General features: G+C 38.9%; 2 protein-coding genes across 10 annotated transcripts in view; one reads left to right on the forward strand and one right to left on the reverse strand.

Annotated features, from left to right (window-relative positions):
• The window catches only part of CLCN3 (chloride voltage-gated channel 3), a 96,892-nt gene extending 90,188 nt beyond the window's left edge, over positions 1-6,704 (reverse strand). Inside the window, exon 1 of one of the 2 annotated variants that reach the window (XM_019441020.2) lies at positions 6,173-6,704. The gene's annotated coding sequence lies outside the window, so the exon portion shown is untranslated. The remainder of the gene's footprint in view (positions 1-6,172) is intronic. The other variant, XM_019441022.2, reaches the window with a different exon arrangement.
• A 9,399-nt stretch (positions 6,705-16,103) lies between these two features.
• The window catches only part of NEK1 (NIMA related kinase 1), a 214,403-nt gene continuing 212,024 nt past the window's right edge, over positions 16,104-18,482 (forward strand). For all 8 annotated transcript variants that reach the window (XM_053901128.1, XM_053901131.1, XM_053901130.1 and 5 more), the window contains exons 1-2: positions 16,104-16,254; positions 16,568-16,691. The gene's annotated coding sequence lies outside the window, so the exon portion shown is untranslated. The remainder of the gene's footprint in view (positions 16,255-16,567; positions 16,692-18,482) is intronic.

The following is an 18,482-nucleotide window of genomic DNA, read 5'->3' on the forward strand; positions in this document are numbered from 1 at the left end:
TTCTAAATTTTTTCTTTTTCTTTTTTTTTTTCTGAGAAAGAGAGAGCATGAAAGCAGGGGAGGGACAGGGGGAGAGGGAGAGAGAATTTTAAGCAGGCTCCACACCCGACACAGAGCCTGACTTGGGGCTTAATCTCATGACAGTAAGATCATGACCTGAGCCAAAATCAAGAATCAGATGCTTAACTGACTGTGCCACCCAGGCATCCCTATATTTTTAAAGTTTAACATTTTACATGTAAGTCCATGATCCATTTTGCGTGACTTTTTGTATAAGGTGTTAAGACATAGGTTGAAGTTCCTCGTTTTTTGGGTATTCTTTTCTTTTTTCTTTTTTTTTTTTTTTTTTTTTTTTGTGGATGTTTGCCTGTCTACTTGTTCCAGCAGTATTTGCTGAAAAAAGCTATCTTTCACTGATTTGTTTTTATTTTCTTTTGCCTTTGTCAAAAATTAGTCGGGTATATTCGTGTGCATCTATTTCAGAGTTCTGTGTTCTGTTCCACTGATCTATATGTCTATACCTTCAGCAATACCACACAGTCTTGCTTACTCTAGCTCTGAAATAAGCTGGAAATTGGATAGATTAATTTCTCACACTTTATTCTTATTTTTCAAAATTACTTTAGCTATTCTAGTTACTTTACCTTTCCATATAAATTTTTTAAAAATTTTTTTTACATTTATTTCTTTTTGAGAAACAGAGTGAGACAAAGCATGAGCGGGGGAGGGGCAGAGAGAGAAGGAGACACAGAATCTGAAACAGGCTCCAGGCTCTGAGCAAGCGGTCAGCACAGAGCCTGATGCGGGGCTCGAACCCATGAACTGTGAGATCGTGACCTGAGCCAAAGTCGGACGCTCAACCCACTGAGCCACCCAGGTGCCCCTACCTTTCCATATAAATTTTATAATCTTATCTATATCTACAAAATCTTGATGGGTCAATTAATACTTATGAGTAAATAACAAATACTTCTCTATTTGGATGGTACATCTCTATTTGGATATTACGCAAACTCTAATTCAACGAAACTGAGTATTTGTCCCAAACTTGCTTGTTCTCCTACATTCCCTATCTCAGTTGTCATCTCCCTTGTAGCCAAAATTAGTTTTCAGAGTCACTTGTGAATGTATTTGACAACCATTTACTCAGTACCCATCATGTACCAGGCACAAGACAGGTGCTGGGGTAATGAGTAAAATATGGTCCCTATTCCCAAAGCAGTGAAGGCAAAAGACATACAAATAACTACAGTATGGTATGATAAACATCACAGGAAAGGTATATAGGAGGTATTTGATAACACTGAAAAGGAATAAGCATGCTACCTGGAAAAGTCTTAAAAGTGAACATTTTTTAAATTATTTAAAAGAATTTTTTAACGTTTACTTATTTTTTAAGAGACAGAGAGAGAGAGACAGAGCATATGTGGGGGAGGGGCAGAGAGAGAGGGAGATACAGAATCCAAACCAGGCTCCAGGCTCTGAGCTGTCAGCACAGAGCCTGACGTGGTGCTCAAACCCACAAACTGTGAGATCATGACCTGAGCTGAAGTCGGATGCTTCACCGACTGAGCCACCCAGGCATCCTTAAAAGTGAACATTTAATAAAGGGAATGTTTAAGCTGAGTACTTGAAGGATTAGGATGAGTGAACTGGGCTAACTATGAGATGAAAGTCAATACAAGCAAAACAAACAACAAAAAAACAAAAAAAAAAAACAAAAAAAATACATGCAAAAACACAGCACCATAATAATAAAACCTGCTTAGGTAGCTTAAATAAGAGGTAAGGGACTGGAGAGTAGCTGGAGAGGTGGACGTAGGCCAGATCAGAAAGGGAGGAGTTCATATGCTGTGCTAAGGAACTTAATTACTCATTTATACACAAGAGAAACCATTAAGAGTTTTAAAAGATAAACCACATGACCAAATACGAATTTTAGCAAGGCAACAGTAGCAGCAGTATGGAAGACAGATTAGAAGAGCAAAAGGCTGAAAGAGGAGTTAGGTAACCCTAATTCCAGTAGAACCCTGAATAATCCTAAATATGAGATACTGAAGATACATAATTAACCTAAGACATCACAATATGGAGTGAAAAGAATTCTGAAAAATATTTAAGAGGATGTGGTAAACAAACTGTGGGGAACAGTGAAGAAATCTAAGAGATCTGCTAGGTTTCTGACTTGACTGATTCAAAACAGCTGGAAGAACAAATTTCATTCTTCTACATCTTATGGGACTCAAGATCAGAGTGTTCTTTCCAACTATAGAATTAGATATGTAAGCTTTAAGTCCTATTCAAGGCCAGACTACAATGAGGGGAGTGGCTCCCTTCATTCAGTGCATCAATCTAGCACCCAAACTGCAAACACTAAGTAGTATGCCACCTGAATTGGGGGGTGGGAAGAAGAACTAGGAAGACTGCAAATTCGTGGCTAAGGGACCCACAGCCTGAAGTAGTTACACTAATTTTCCATAGCTCCCAGTCAAGTTTTACCTCTCTCAGAAAGGAGACTGGGTAGGGCTAAGGATCATGGCTAAGTTTCAAAGGTGTATCAGTCAGCTACCTGGCTGGCTAGTAAGCTAAATAGAAAAGTAGGTACACTATCACTGAAAAAAGAAATGAAAATCCCAAATATTAGCAACTAGAGAGATGGGCAAAAGTTTCACAAGCATAATAGCAGAGGTAAAACGCTGACTGATGTAGCCATTTGTGTGTAAGGAGCATTTTCATATAAATACTTTAAGCATCTCATATAAATATCATAACTGTATAAATATTTTAACTGTATTTTTAAGTACTGGTCAAAAATCAAAATGTGACAATGAATTTCAATATAATCACTCATTCATTTACTAATGTTTACAGAATACCTACTAATGTATCAGACATTGTAAAAAAAAATAGACAATTTTTATTGATTAATGGCATATTTGTATAGGCCTTACAGCTTTCAGTAAAGTTCAGCATAAATTGCATTATACACTGTCCTTGAAAGCAATGCTGAAATACTTTCCTATAAAGTAATGTATACAATAAAAGGCAATACATGACAGATATCACAGAAAACAGTGGTAGTGTTATAAGAGCTTGGAAAAAAGAGCTCATCTCAGTGTAACTGAGGTGAGAAGCCTCCTTTGGAAGAGACACAACTGAGTTCAACCTTAAAAGATAAGTGGGATTTTATGGGGCAGAGATGGGAGAAGAAGTTAACTGAAGCAAAACTACTGACATGAATCATGCTATGGAGCCAAAAAGGCAACTAAAATATTTGAAGATGAGTATGTATACAGAATACAAGTCCAGTAAAAGATTTCATGGTCAAATAAGTTTGGGTAATAAAGCATACCCCATTCTAGAATTGTAATGGCTAACAGCATATGGCTCTTGAGAAAACCTGGAGTAAACACTAAATCTGTGAAAAGCTTCTCAAATTTATTTTACCAAAGAATGACCCCTCCGCCCCATATAACATCATAAAACTTAGGTCAGAACATCACAGAATTTATTCTGATACGTATTGTTACCACATACAAGATATGACAACAATGAAACTGATTTCTCCCCAAAGCAATATTACTTGCTATTTTCTCTACTATTAAGTTAGCTGCATGTCCAAACTGCTGTGCTTGCATTTTTCTTCAAAAGAAGTATTAAATGAATAACCTGCTAAAGGAAGTAGACACTCTGAAGTTTCCTAGATTCATAAAAATTTTTAGTCATTCAAAAGTTAAATACTAGATGATTTTAAAAGTAAAAACACAAATATAAGGCTTAGACTATAAGAAAAAAAGAAAGGTAAACAATAATCCAACAAAAAGATGCTGTGGAAGACTAAATAATTTTCATGATTTTACAGGACAGAAACTGTTCAACTACTCAAAAGGGCAAAAAATATTAACTGGCTGCAAAGTTGCAGATCAAATCTCTCGTATTTCAGCAATACAAATGGGCAGTTTCTCAACATGTGTTGGTCCTACATTTTGTACTTTAACTGAAGAACATTCATTTTTAAAAATCAAAATAAATCATAGCTACAATATATATACACGTGTGAATGTGCATATGAAAAACACAAAAAGTTCATTATAATAGAATGAAAGTTTCAAAAATTTATTTCCCAGAGTTTCTGTAATTTCACATTACTTTTTTTTTTTTTTTAACGTTTATTTATTTTTGAGAGAGAGAGAGAGAGAGCATGAATGGGGGAGGGTCAGAGAGAGAGGGAGACACAGAATCTGAAACAGGCTCCAGGCTCTGAGCTGTCAGCACAGAGCCTGACGCGGGGCTCAAACTCACGGACCGCGAGATCATGACCTGAGCCGAAGTCGGACGCTTAACCGACTGAGCCACCCAGGCGCCCCTCACATTACTTTTATAATTGAAAAATAAATGAACCTATAGTGCCATATCTCTCATCCTAACTTTTCTTCTGGCATTTTGACTAGTCTTACCTGAAATACAGTACAGCCATTGAGAGCAAGAGCTCTGAAATCATGCCAGTTGTGACACTTAACTGAGACCTTGGGCAAGTTAAATAACTGTTCTATTCCTCAGTTTCCATTATCTGTATAATGGAAGAACAAAGTACCTACTTCATGGGGTTGGTGTCATAATTGAGATAATCCACAAAAAAACACTTAGGAATGAATCTGAACCACAGAATTCACTCAATAAATATTAACACTTGTTATATCATATTATATGTTTTAGATCACTGCTGTCAAGTCTGACTAGAAACTTAGATGAAGGTTCTACAAAGCAGTGAGAGTGGCCAAATGCCACAGGATACTGCTTTGATATCTGACCCACCACAGAGATCAAATCTGGCTTCCTGAGTGGTCTGAAAATTATTACCAACATGTCACACGACAGGAAATTGAAAGCCTATCACCAACATGACCTGGAAAATAGCCAATTTATTAATATAAAACCATAACCTCAGCAATTCTGTTCCCCTGAACTGTATATACCCATTACCAAGTTGGATTTTTTCATTTGTAATGAACTTTGTATGACTGAAATCACATGGTTAAAACACAATTTCCAAGATGTAAGTACTATACATTTCTATTGATCTCTTAAAATAATTTGACCAATTTCCAAGCAAACAATCAGTCTTCGAAGAGTATGGGAAGTAGGGTGTGGGAGGGGGATGCCATGGATTCTGCCAACAGTGACTGCTCCTATCAACCAGAGGTCATTAAAACATACTCAGTCTGCCGAATATTTGTAGGTCACACACCTGGTTTTTAAGTCATACTATGTAGCAACAGTCAGCAGCAGCACCTTTTAAGACGAAAATCAACAATACATACACTAGCATTTTAACTCCTATGTGTACTCTCGAGCTACACAGTATTTTCTAGTGACTCACAAAGGCATGTAAAATTGACTGACATCAGTTAGATTATTTTCATACCGACCTCAAGAAAAGAATCTTGTAAATTAAACTGTTTAGAGATGAAAAGCAAAGCATTTCTGAAAAGATTCAACAATCAATGACAAAAGCCACAATGATGCTGCAATAACTAAACCGCATGGCTCAAAAAAGTTTATAGTATAGTCTGCAGAACTGAAGTTTTGAATTACCAAAAAAAGAAAAGGGTGATTCAATTCTCATAAACAAGGGCTTTTTTTTTTTAATCCAAAAGAAACAGAAATCTCACAAATCTTAAACGTAAGCATAATGTATAGGTAATTTTCTATGTGCTCTAGTTTAACGTGCTATACAAATAAAGTGTATATTATATGCAAAATTGAGATTCTAAGGTAGTTTCTGATCCAAGTTTAATATCAAAACACAAATGTTATATATACACACAAACTATGTCTTGATATACACATAAATTTAGACCAAAGATAGAAAAACTGAGTATTAACTTTAAATTTGGGCAATTTTAGAGCAAGCAAAACGCAATCTCTGAGTTCAATATTAATCTTTTCCTGGAACCTACTTCCACTCTATTCAAAGGTCCTTCGACGGTTCCCAAAGGAAACCGGCGAAATCTTATAGAATGTTCGAGGGAATATACCTAATCAGGGAAGGTTTAACATCATGTAGGGTTCTGTTATAAGATAAACCAAGATGAGAGCCCTGGCATCACAGTTGACCCAAAATCCGTGAACATAACAGCTAACAAATCTTCACTCATACAATGCAACTCACCTTGCAGCTCAGAGGCATAGCAAAATCGGTGGCTGTTTTTTGCGCTGCCTTTGGATTCTGCATCTGTTTCAAACCTAAAAACCTAGCTACCCTGGGAGCTCCACCTGAAGAAAGCTTCACACACAACGAAAACTATTGCGATTTAAAAGATACCTTGGGTTTTCTACCGAAGAGGTTACGAAAATTTTGCCGGGTAGGACCTTTTTTTTGTCCTCTCCAAACACGGGAGCAGCATTAAGTTAAATCCGCTTCCTTTGGAGGGCCCTAAAGTCAATTGCTTCCACCTAAAATTAAAAATAAAAATCTCCAACCTCACTTCCCTCTTAAAAGACTAAAACTGAATCCACGTTCCAACTCGCAAATGAAGTAGAATGCCTTTCAGCCCACCACAACCCTCCTGCCTCATTACGCAGCCCAACTCCCCGGCCGCAGGCGAACTGGCACTGTAAAAAGGGGCTGGGGTTCCGGACCACACCGGCCCCAAGCCACGGAAGGGGAAGGGAAACAGCAGGAGTCAGGAGCCCGACAGGTGCGTCTACGCGTGACGTCACCGCGTTGACGTGAACGGCCGCTCAGCGTCCGGCCGCCGAATACCTCCTCCACCGGCCGCGGTTGGAGGCGCGTCGGCACCCATTGGGCAATGTGGAAACGGTGGGCGGGCCGGAGCAGGGGCGGCAGGAGGAGGAGCAAAGCGAGCTAGCCAGCCCTGAGGGGCCGCGCTGGGTGTGAAACCCTTCCCTGGCGATTAGCTCACGTCACTCACGCTTTGCTATTTGCCCCTCTGGTGACCTCGCGAAAGGACAGGAGGTGGCCGCCTTGGGGGAAGCATTCTCAGAAGGCCGCAGGCGCGCGCTGTACCCAGCATCCTCGGAAGCTCCCAATTCCACGCCGGCAGAAGACCCGGAGCAGCGCGTGAAATCCCGGCAAGCTTCGGCGCCAAAAGCGAAAGGCAAAAGCAGCCGTCCGCGAGCTCTACTTCCTAAAACAGAACGAGGGAAATGGCCTTAAGCACCAAATGTTGCCTGTGTTTCTAGGTCGGAAGCAGGGAAAGCGGCGGCCTTACCTCGCCTTATATGTCGTGGTGGAGGGACGGGGCGGGGGGGAGGGTTATATGCCTGATAAACATGCAGAGAAAACTGATAACCCAAATTTAGCCGTTACGCAGTTTCAAAAATAATGCTTGGAAATAAAGTATTTTGGAGAAAATGGGTAATCCGATTTCAATTTCTACACGGTCGAATTGAATGTATTTTAGTTTGGTAAGTGTTTATTAAAGTAACGTGTACCAGCCAAAATGCAGTAAACCTGACACCTGGGCTCAAGGGGTTTATATTCCGGTGCAATAAAGAATGACTGCTCAGGAAAAGGAGCACCCTTCTGAGAGAGTAATGTGGAAAGAAATCTTTACAGAAGAGTTGATACCTGGATTTTGAAAAAAAAAAAAAAAAGTTGAGGGACAGGAGTTGGGGTGGGGAAAACAGTATCTGGTAGAAATTTCACGTAAGGGAGGAAGAAATGGAAGTTCTGTGTTATCCTGGCGTTGAATATAGTGTGCGAGATGTAAAATGGGAGAGATGACTTGAGACGATGATGCAGAAGTCAGCAGTTACGCCAAAGAGTTTATGCCTTATCTTAGATAATCAGGGACGGTTGGAAAGTTTTGTTTGTAAGTAGTTTTTTTTCTCCAAGTTGTTCGGGAAATGTCCAGGGGCGCCTGGGTGGCTCAGTTGGTTAAGTGTCTGACTTAAGCTCAGGTCAAGATCTCAGGATTGGTGAGTTTGAGTCCCCCACCTGGCTCTCTGTTGTCAGCGCCAATCCCACTTCAAATCCTGTGTCTCCCTCTCTCACTGCCCCTCCCCTGCTCACGTTCTCTCTCTCTCAAAAATAAATAAGTGTCCAAACATCCAGAAAACTTAATAGAATAGTACATTGCACATTCATACGCAATGGTTGTTCATTTAACATCTTTGATAAATACTAAAAACTTAACGTTTGTGAAGAAAAAATTCAACTTAACAATAGTTGAAGGCTTTTTAATCATGGGCATGACAGGATCAGTCACATTCAAAAATTCTGCTATAGTTGCTTCATTATATTTGGATTTTTTTTTTCCCTGAAGCATGTGAAAATTAGGATGCAGACATTATACTTTACCCTTAGATACTTCAACGTGCAATTGCGGGGCGCCTGGGTGGTTCAGTCAGTTAAGGCATTGGGTTAAACTCAGGTCATGATCTGCAGCTCCTGAGTTCGAGCCCCTTGTTGGGCTCTGTGCTGACACCTCAGAGCCTGGAGACTGTTTAGGATTCTGTGTCTCCCTCTCCGCCCTTCCCCCCTTCCTCTCCCTCTCTCTTTCTCTCTGTCTCAAAAATAAATAAACATTAAACAAGTTTTAAAAAAATGCATCTCCTAAGAATAACAACTTCCCCAACACAAGAACAATACCATTATCACAACTAGGAAAATTAGCAGTAAGTCCCTGATATCTAATAACCAGTCCATATTTAAATTTTGCCAGTTGTTAAGCAAAAAATTCTTTTGCAGTTTATTTTTTCAAACCAGTGTCCTATCAAGTTTCAAGCATTGCATTTCAGTTGTTTCTTAAATCTCTTTTAATCTCTAAGAGCTCCTCCCCCAATTTTTCATTATATTGATGTTTTTTGTTTTTTGTTTTTTTAATTTTTTTTTTCAACGTTTTTTTATTTATTTTTGGGACAGAGAGAGACAGAGCATGAACGGGGGAGGGGCAGAGAGAGAAGGAGACACAGAATCGGAAAGAGGCTCCAGGTTCCGAGCTGTCAGCCCAGAGCCTGACGCGGGGCTCGAACTCACTGACCGCGAGATCGTGACCTGGCTGAAGTCGGACGCTTAACCGACTGCGCCACCCAGGCGCCCCTATATTGATGTTTTAAAGAGACGAAGGACCTCTTGTAGCATGTCGCACATTAGTTGTTTTCAATTAAGAGCGAGCCATGGCTATTATAGGCTGACCATGTCCTCTCAAAAGATTCCTCCCCTCCCCCTTAAATATATCTTCATTTGGAAATACGTTCTTTACAAATGTGATCAAGGTAAGGTCATCAGGATGGGCTAATTCAGTATTATTAGTGACCTTATAAGAAGAGAAGAGACACAAAGACAGGAAGATGACTCTGTGAAGATGGAGGCAGAGACTGGAGTTACGCTGTTAAAAGCTAAAGAACAATTGAGGCTACCAGAAACTGGAAGAAACAAGGAAGGGATTCTTCCCTGGAGCCCTTAAAGAGAGCATAACCTTACTGACACCCTAATTTCCAGACTTCCAGACTCCAGAACTGAGAAAATAAATTTCTGGGTTTTTTTTTTTTAAGCTCCTCAGTTTGTGTTGCTTTGTTACAGCAGCCTTAGGAAGCTAATACAATGAGTTAAAATATTTTGAAAGAATACAGAAAATACAAATTGAAAGTTGGTGTCCTGTACAACCTGACCAATCTTAGTGTCACTGTCCCCAAAAAAAATACAATTAAGTGTCTTGGGGAACTTTCCAGGAACTTTCTAGGCATATACAAAGATATTCTACATATATAAAAAAGTGGGATATGCTAGAGAACCTTCTTTGCTTCCCTACCAAATTTTTATTAAACTGTAAATTGTATACCAGAGCTTTTGACTGTACACTTCTTGGGCCCTCCAGTACAAGAGAGTAATGAATATCTGACTTACATATATATTTTGTATTTTCAAGGTACATAGCACTCTATAAACATTAATATCACCAATATTCTAGTTTCAACACCTTTTTGATAGTTGTATATAACAGAAAAGCGTTTTAATCAGGGTCCTTTGACAGTACATTTCTGGTTATAGGACTGAGGTCCCTGTTTTATTGCAAGACGTCTCTGTTTTCTTACTATTGACCAAAATTGCTCTCTGCTCCTAGAGACCATCCTCAAGTCCTAACTCCATGGCCTTCTCACCACATAGTAATTTACCTCTTCAAAACCAGCAGGAGAATTTCTCTGACTTCTTTTTTAGGGGTCACTTAATTAAGTCAAGCCCATCCATCATAATCTCATTTTTTAATTAATTCACAGTCAATTGATTAATAACCTTATAATGGAAGTGAAATCCCTATATTCACAGTGTGGCCCACAGTGAAGGAGAGGCAATGATATTTTTGCATGTACTTCAGGGCATGGGAATCTTGGGGCCATCTCAGAATTTACCTCCCACAGTCTGCCCTCTAGCCCCTGATGATTTATAGATAAAATATAATACATTCACCCTTTTCCAAGGTTCTGAAAGGGCTCATCCCAATATAGCATCAACTTAAAGTTCAAAACTTCCTCTTAATCTAAATATCATCAGCTCAAAGTCCAAAATTTCTTCCAAATCAAATGAAGATGATGTTCCTGCCTGTAATCTATTAATTCTTCATCTGTGGACCTGTGAAACTAAAGAGGCAAGTTATCCACTCCCAACACTCCCAAAATACTGTGGTGGGATGGGCATAAGGTAACAGTTGTAGGCATTCCAGTTCAAAAACAAAAAAGAGAGATAGGAGTCACTATTCTCAAATGCACAGCCACCTACCCAAAAGTGGTGAAAGAGTGCTCCTTCCTTTCCTGATACACTAGTAGGTTTGGGGTTTTTGTTTGTTTGTTTGTTTTGCTTGTGTTTGATTTTTTTGTTGTTGTTTTGAGAAAAGGAAATCCTCTTTGTGCAACCCTCACCCAAAAGGGTTTTATGCCTTAATAGGCTTAAGCACCAGCTTTTTTGGCTCATATATGTTTGCACCAGCTGACAACCTCACAGACTCAAATCACTATTTACATTGACTTCCCGATTCAGTGTGGGCATCAACCCACAAATCACATTTCTCTCAGTGTAACTTTTTTTCAAACCCCCCTTTGCCCTTCCCTTGTCTCTAGGTCTCACATGAAGTTATAGGTAAAAGATTACACATATTTCCACAAGTCTGAATTTCAGACTATACCACTTAAACAAACAGGCAAAAAATTCCAAAAGTTCTTGCTATCTAATCCTGGAACAGTGAGGTCTAGTCACCCAGCATATGCAGTAATCAGTGGGCCACTCGAGTGACCTTTGTAGGATCAAGAAATTTAGCTTCCTCCAATTAAAATAAACTCTACTAAAATAAATATTCCAAAAATTGTTAATCTGGTTTATTTGGAAAATTTAAAAGATTAAAAATTATTCTAAGGACATATCTTAGGACCTACCAAAATTAAGGATTCTTCCCTTGTTGCCAGCAAAGTCTGGAATTTTTTTGAGTGCAGAGTTAAAAATTATAGGATATTAGGCAAAAGAGTTGCACTTTTTTGAAATTCTTTATAACATACAATCCCAAGTAATATCCAGATAGTACCTGCTTGGTGTTGTGTGGGAAATTACACTCATACAATGATACCCCCCAAATATACTACCAGATAAGCTATCTCAGAGGTCACAGAAAGGCTAACATACCATGAGAAGCAAGAGGGAAAAATTAACACACTTCAGATAAGGTACAAGTCGAGAGGAAAGACACATGATTTGAAACATGTGGTTATGCAATGCTAATATGTCTTATCTCTCTTTTTGGCATATTAACCTTTCTGTTCATGGTTAGGTAATTAGGACCAGAGTTGATATTTGAGCAAGGGTTCAGAGATGGAAGGTGCCTAAGCCAATGACACTCTGGATATTTTAAAGAGATGCAGGGGCAAGAGTACCTGGGCACCTCTGTAGCTTGCCAGTTAACCCGTTGAGCAGGTACAGGTTTTGCACTTTTGGAGCAGGTCATGTGGGACACAGTGTGAATGTCACACAGGGCCACAGAATTAAGACCTGTGAATGTTGAGTGTTTCGTGTATATTGAGTACGTCATGAGTATATTAGTGCTTAATGATTAGATGCCTCTCATATGTTTAGTGCCTCATTAATATTAGGCATCTCTTGGTCTTTCCAGACTTTTCTACCTATGTTCAAAAGTATATGTCCTGTTAACTTTACCTGTCCACCATATAACACAGGTTAGTAACTTATCTGCTTAACACGTGAGTGTTATTTCTTATACCATTTCTTTTTTTTTTTTTACCAGGGCAGAATTGAATATTCTCAAATAATACAATTCTGGGCTACACAATTTCATGGCTACAATTGGTATTGTGCCCATGGTGATAGTGGGAGTGCTCACAATACAGTCAAACTTCTCATGACTCTTTCATTTCTTTTATCGAGGTCAAATTCATGGCACCGTGATAATATCCAAGAACACTTTTATGTAACTTGGAACACTGTTGGACAAGTCTTACAAGAGATTTACAGACATTAGATGTTTTCTTCTGTCAATGGAGATATGTAGCCTAATTTTGGGAAGAAGCACATAGTCTCTGAGAATAGTAGAGAATAGTCAGAGGCTATTAATCAATCATATCTGCTTTCTATGATCCTTTTATAAATAAATCCTAAATCCTTTTATGGTAGTGTATTAGTTTCTACATGGGGGATTATCCCAAGGATCTCTTGTAAGTGGGCAACAATGAGTCTATTTGCACATTTGGTTTTCTGTAATATTGTTTATACTACACACTACCTTACTTTTTTGCAAGAACATGTTTATTTTAAAATCCATTTCTGACATACAACCATCTTGTCAGTAGTTTTCAACCTTCACTTTGCATCAGAGCCACCTAGGGAGCTTCAAAAAAATACTCTTGCTTGGAATCCACTCTCAGAAATTGTTTTAATTATTCCAAGTTTGGGCCTCAGTATCCATATTCATAATTATTCTGTTAATAAGCAGCATTAAGTTAGAAGAACTACATTAGACATGGGCAATCTATCTAAACAATATGCTATGTGATATTTTAGTGATAGAACGATAGATTCTATCCAGGGAAGAACCTTTTCTGTAATTCCTCTAGTATTTGTGTTAGAAGAATCTAGTGGTGTTAAACCTCCTCTTCAACAGACTTGGGTGTTTTACATGGTAAGGACTATAACCAGATCCCTTGAACATTTTCTTTATGTGTTCTAATGTGAATACTTCCAGCTTGATCTTATTCCTTCTCAGCAAGTGTTCCAGAAGGGATTCTGTCTGGTTGGAGTTCTTACCAGATACTTTATGAAGCTGTGGGCTTTTCGTACACAATAAAAAGAATTTACCAGTCAGCCTGATCTACTCTGCTCCTGGAACCTTAAAAGAATACGAGTTTGTATTAGTATGCTATTACAACAGATTCCCACAGATTTAGTGTCTTGAAACAACACAGGTTTATTATCTTAGAGTTCTGTAGCTTAGAAGTCCGATACAAATCTCACTGGTTAAAATTAAGATGGTAGCAGTGTTGTGTTTGCTTCTAGAAGCTCTAGGGGAGAATCCATTTCTGTGCCTTTTGCAGCTTCTAGAGACCACTTGAATTGCCCCCTCCTCCATGTTCAAATCCAGCAGCAGTGGTTTGAATCTTTCTCATTCTGTTCTTCCTCTAAAGAGAAGTTCTCATTCTGAACTTCCTCTAAAGTAACATTTCCTTCTGATTCTGACTCTCTTGCCTTCCTCTTTCACTTTTAAGGACTCTTGTGATTACATTGGGTCCACGTGGATAATCCAGGCTCATCTCCCTATTTTAAGGTCAGCTGATTAGTAATTTTAATTCCATCTGCACCTTTAATTCCCCCTTGCCATGTAACCTAATATATTCACAGATTCCAGGGATTGGGGGGCAGGGAAATCACTGGGTGGCCTTTATTCTGCCTACGATAGGTTGTTTAATTTATCTTTTGACTACAGGTCTTAGTATCCATTTTAAAAAGCCCTTAGTAGGAGTGTGTGTGGGCGGGGGGTGGGGGTGGGGGGGGGATTTGATAAGGTGTCAAAAGCTACAAACTTTCAGTTATAATTAAGGACTGAGGATGTAACGTACAACATGATGTCTATATTAACAGTGCTATATAGTATATTTGAAAGTTGGTAAAAGAATAAATCTTAGAAGTTCTTGTTATTTTCTATTTTTTCCATAAAAGTTCTCACAAGAGAAAAACAACTTTTTCTTTCTTCTTTATATGAGACAATGAGTATCAGCTAAACTAATAATTATTAATGATAATCAGTTTATAATATATAAGTTAAATGTTTAGACTGTACACCTTAAATTTATATAGTACTGTATGTCACATATCTTAATAAAACTGGAAAAAAAAACCCAAACAAAAATTAATAAGAAGCCCTCAGTATATAGGAAATATTAGGAGGTATAGCAGAATAAGTTATGTGAGTAAAATCAGTTTCTTGTACTGGAAATCATATTTTCTTTTGATTAAAACTGAGTTGATGCATTAGTAACAAAAACTCTACCAATACTCACATTAGCTTTATTCCCTCCTCAGTAAGCAGCCAATAAAATCTTTAAGCCCTCAGGAAAGGGGAAAATATAATTACTCACAGTGGTAAGAGTTTATCTATTCAAAGCAGATCTAGAACTGCTACCCTGGCAGATACAGAGAAACAAATTGTAGAGCTTATCAGCGAGTGGAGGTTGTGTAAACCATTTCCTTCTGCCAGCAATTCTACCATTCGGGGGGGGGGGGGGCATGTTGTATGGTGTTATTTTACAGACTTGACAAAATAAGTCAAAAGGATATGCATATTGCTAGCATGGCTTCTACAAAGACAGTAGCAGTTTATATTCCAACAGTTTATGATAAGAGCCTGAAGAGTTACCTAAGGAGGTATCCGACTAGCCATTCTTCATGAATGCAGCAAAAGAGAATTTACTTAGATTAGCAATTGGCAACATTCTTATGCTGCTTTGCTGTATAAAGGTACGTGGGTAGAACTGTCGTTATTGTGCATTCAGACACCAAAATTCCTGCTAACTGAGGGTGGGAGGGGCCAAAGGAGGTTAGCCTAGAAATGAGAAAATGAGGAAAACAAGTCTTTTGAATGGATGGAGATTGAAGAGGAGATAAACCAAAGCAGATTCTCTCCAATTTGCCAGTTTGGATGACTTGCAGTGCCATCTTCTGGCAAAGAAGCCAAAAACTTTCAATTTCCTTGCCAGTAATAGTCTTGTCTTGTCTTTTCTTCCTTTTAGTATTTCTTATAAGCCTGGCTAAACCACAGATTGGGAAAACTCACAGGGGTCTTGGGTGTTGATGTATTAGAGTATGAGAGAGAAGGAAGGCTATTTCTTTGAAGCACTGACCCGAATCTTTGACCTCTGAGGTCTCTGGTAAAATCTGTAAACTTTCCACCAGGCTACATACATCACATGTCCAACAGATACAACCTGGAATGTAGCTTACGTAGTAGACAAGCCACCGTCCTCCTTCGGCTTCAAGTTTGGATTCTCCAGCATCTCAGGAATACTCTAGATAAGGCAACTTAGCCATAGAGCTACTCATGACGACGATAGACTTGATCCCTTATTACAAGAAAATCTCTTCCTGTCTTTGAAAGTCCTGCCATAAAGAATGGTGCTTCAACCACCTTTGAATACACCGGCAAGTAATTTATACACACATTAGATGTAAATGTGTAGAAAACTACATTATAGCCTTTAAAAAACAAAGTCAAGGCTTAAAAATACTTTCTTGCTGTAATCATCCAAGATATACTAGAAACAAGCTTGCTTTCTAAAGCAAAATTACTTTAAAACATGCGGTATCCCTAAGGAACAACCTTCACGTTAACAACAAAAAGAAGTGCCATTCTCTGTGTAGTATTTGTGGGAAAAATTTATAATGTGCTTTAATCAAAATCAGCTTCTATTTGTGAGTTCTAGCCCTCATCTCTGGCTCACTCTTTCCCTTTCATCTCCTTTGCCTCCTTTTCTCATCCTCTCTCACCTGCTGTGCCTTTGCCCCGCCCCGCCACGCCGCGCCACTCCTTCCCCCCCACCCCCAATGCGCGCCAGCTTCCGCGTGCTGACGTCACACGCCAGCGCCAGTGACGCGCTGGCCGCTCCCCCTTCCTCTGCATTCGCGCTAGGGGTTGGGGGCGCTAGGGTGCATAGTCGTCCGCTTGGAGTCCTAAGCAGTTGTCCGCGTATCCCCGAGTACAGAACAAGCGTCGCGAAACAGAAGGACGTGGCAGGCAGGTAGCCTCCCTGTCCCAGATGCCATCCCCCCACCCCCATCCCGCCGAGGCCACTAGCAACCACCTCTGTGAAGTTGCAGGGGCGGTAACCCGGGCACTCCCCTTGCCGCCGCCCGCCGTTTCCAAGGGGGCTCAGAAACCAATCCGTTTGCTCTGAGTAGTGTGGACCTGTCTCATGGGGCGTTGCCGGAGGCGGCAAGGAGGCAAGCCTGAGGGGTCAGCCAAAGTCTGGTGTCGGGTGTAGGAGTCTCAGTGCACCCCTTCAAGTGGTCTGTGAGCTGCTGCAGGTTAGACAGACTTGGTTTCTCTTTCAGGATGTCATTTTCAAAATGCGGGATGATGCCTCTGCCTCATTAATTGCCAAAGGAAGGTTGCTACACCTAGACCGATGCTTGTCGATCATCACCGTTATTTCGACTAACGCCCTGTGTCATTGAGGTGAGTTGCACTTGGGGGAAGCAATGATATGCAAAATAGTAAAATGGTACTGGGAATGAGGAGATCTTGCTTCGACTTGCTTATGTAGAGCTTGCAGGGATACTAACTCTAAGTACATGGAAAATAATATATTCATTTCATTAAAATTTTAATTCTCTCAAGAACAGTATGTAATACAAAGCAGTCCTCAGACATTAGTTAAAAAGTTATAGTGATAACGGAGTTAAAATAATAATAGAAATCTTGGTATGGATAAACAGTCATTTACATTGCGTATATGTTGCCTCCGATTTTAAAGCACCTATATATTTTAATAAAAAATGAGTGAGAATTAACTGGTAGCTTATAGTTTTCTATTTCAATTTATGTAATTTGAAACAATCTCCTATGTAAGGCATTAAAAGTTATACTACTTTCGGAGTTCATCATAACTTTTTTTTATACAGACCTAATTTTTATTCTCTAAGCTCCACCCACAAGAAGCAGAAATTTTTTTTTTGCCATGGTGAGTAATAGAAATATTTATGAAGGATTAAAAGTAATATCCAATATAATAATAGTCTTTTCATGTGATGCAGCAGTATTGTAGGGATGATGGAGGGGAGCCAAATATGGAGAGAAGTAGTGTTTTGTTTCTAGTTTAGATTTGTTTGGTATTAGAGAGTCCACAGATCTATTTCATTTCAGATTGCTCTTTGTTCTAGGTGAAAGGTAAGGAGCATCTTTTGTGGGAAAACAGGTTTTTGCACAATAAGAGTCAGCATTAGGAGTTTAGTAAGGGTTATGGAACTTGGCCACAGAAATTCTGTTGAGGTAATTTTAATACGGTGACATTGTATTCCTAGTACATTTTACTCCAATCTCTACCCTCTAAGTTGTGGACATGACACCATTTCATGAATATAAATTCTTTACTTACGTGTTGGTGGTTTCCATTAGGGAAGCCAGTAATTGTTGTCTGTATAGACTTACAGAGAAGAAAAATGTTTTGAAAGAAGTCTAATGGAATCCCATTTTTGCTGTCTGCTTTTTTGACTAATAGGAAATAGATCAGGGACTTGACTCACTGAGAAGGTAAATTGTCCTTCTCCCACTGTTCAAAATGTTATTTAATATTTGGAAAACCATATGTATGGATTGTAGCTGCAGACAGAACCATAAGGACTTCGTGAACTCTGTTGACATTCCTCTACCAGTGTTTCTCTTAGTGAAAATTTGTCCATCAGATAGCTAAAAAAGAGCTGAAGAGATTTAAAAGTTCCAGATTGGTGAAGATATAGTTTTCGTTCATGTACTCTGGCATTTTTCATATTTGGTGCACAAATTTTATTTTGTTAAACACTCCCTATTGTGGCTTAAAAAAGTCTTAGTTAAATGTGAGAAAAGGTGTCTAATTTGACTAGAGGCTAAGATGTTTTTTTGGAACATAGTTGACATACTTGAGAAGTATGCCATGTAGGAGAACTTTGAATGTCAACGTTAAATGTTTGGAAATGGGTACTGTTTAAGGATTTTAACTGGAGAAATTGATTTAGCTAGCATTCTTCTTTCTGTCGGCATTTATTGTTTTTAAATTTTATTTATTGTCTTGAATAAATAATATATTCATATGGTTAAAATTTAGAAGGTACAAAAGACTGAAAAAAATCTTCCTCTTAATTACTCAGTTCCTTTCCCTAAAGGCAGCCAATAGTATACCAGTTCATTGTGTATCCCTTCAGAGGTATTACACATGCAAGGAATTATGTGTGTGTATACATGTAAGGATTTTATATATATACGTATACTCAC

This window comes from Panthera pardus, unplaced genomic scaffold (genome assembly GCF_024362965.1).
Source record: "Panthera pardus isolate Hobbes unplaced genomic scaffold, ASM2436296v1 HiC_scaffold_13, whole genome shotgun sequence".
NCBI classification, from domain to species: Eukaryota; Metazoa; Chordata; class Mammalia; order Carnivora; family Felidae; genus Panthera; species Panthera pardus.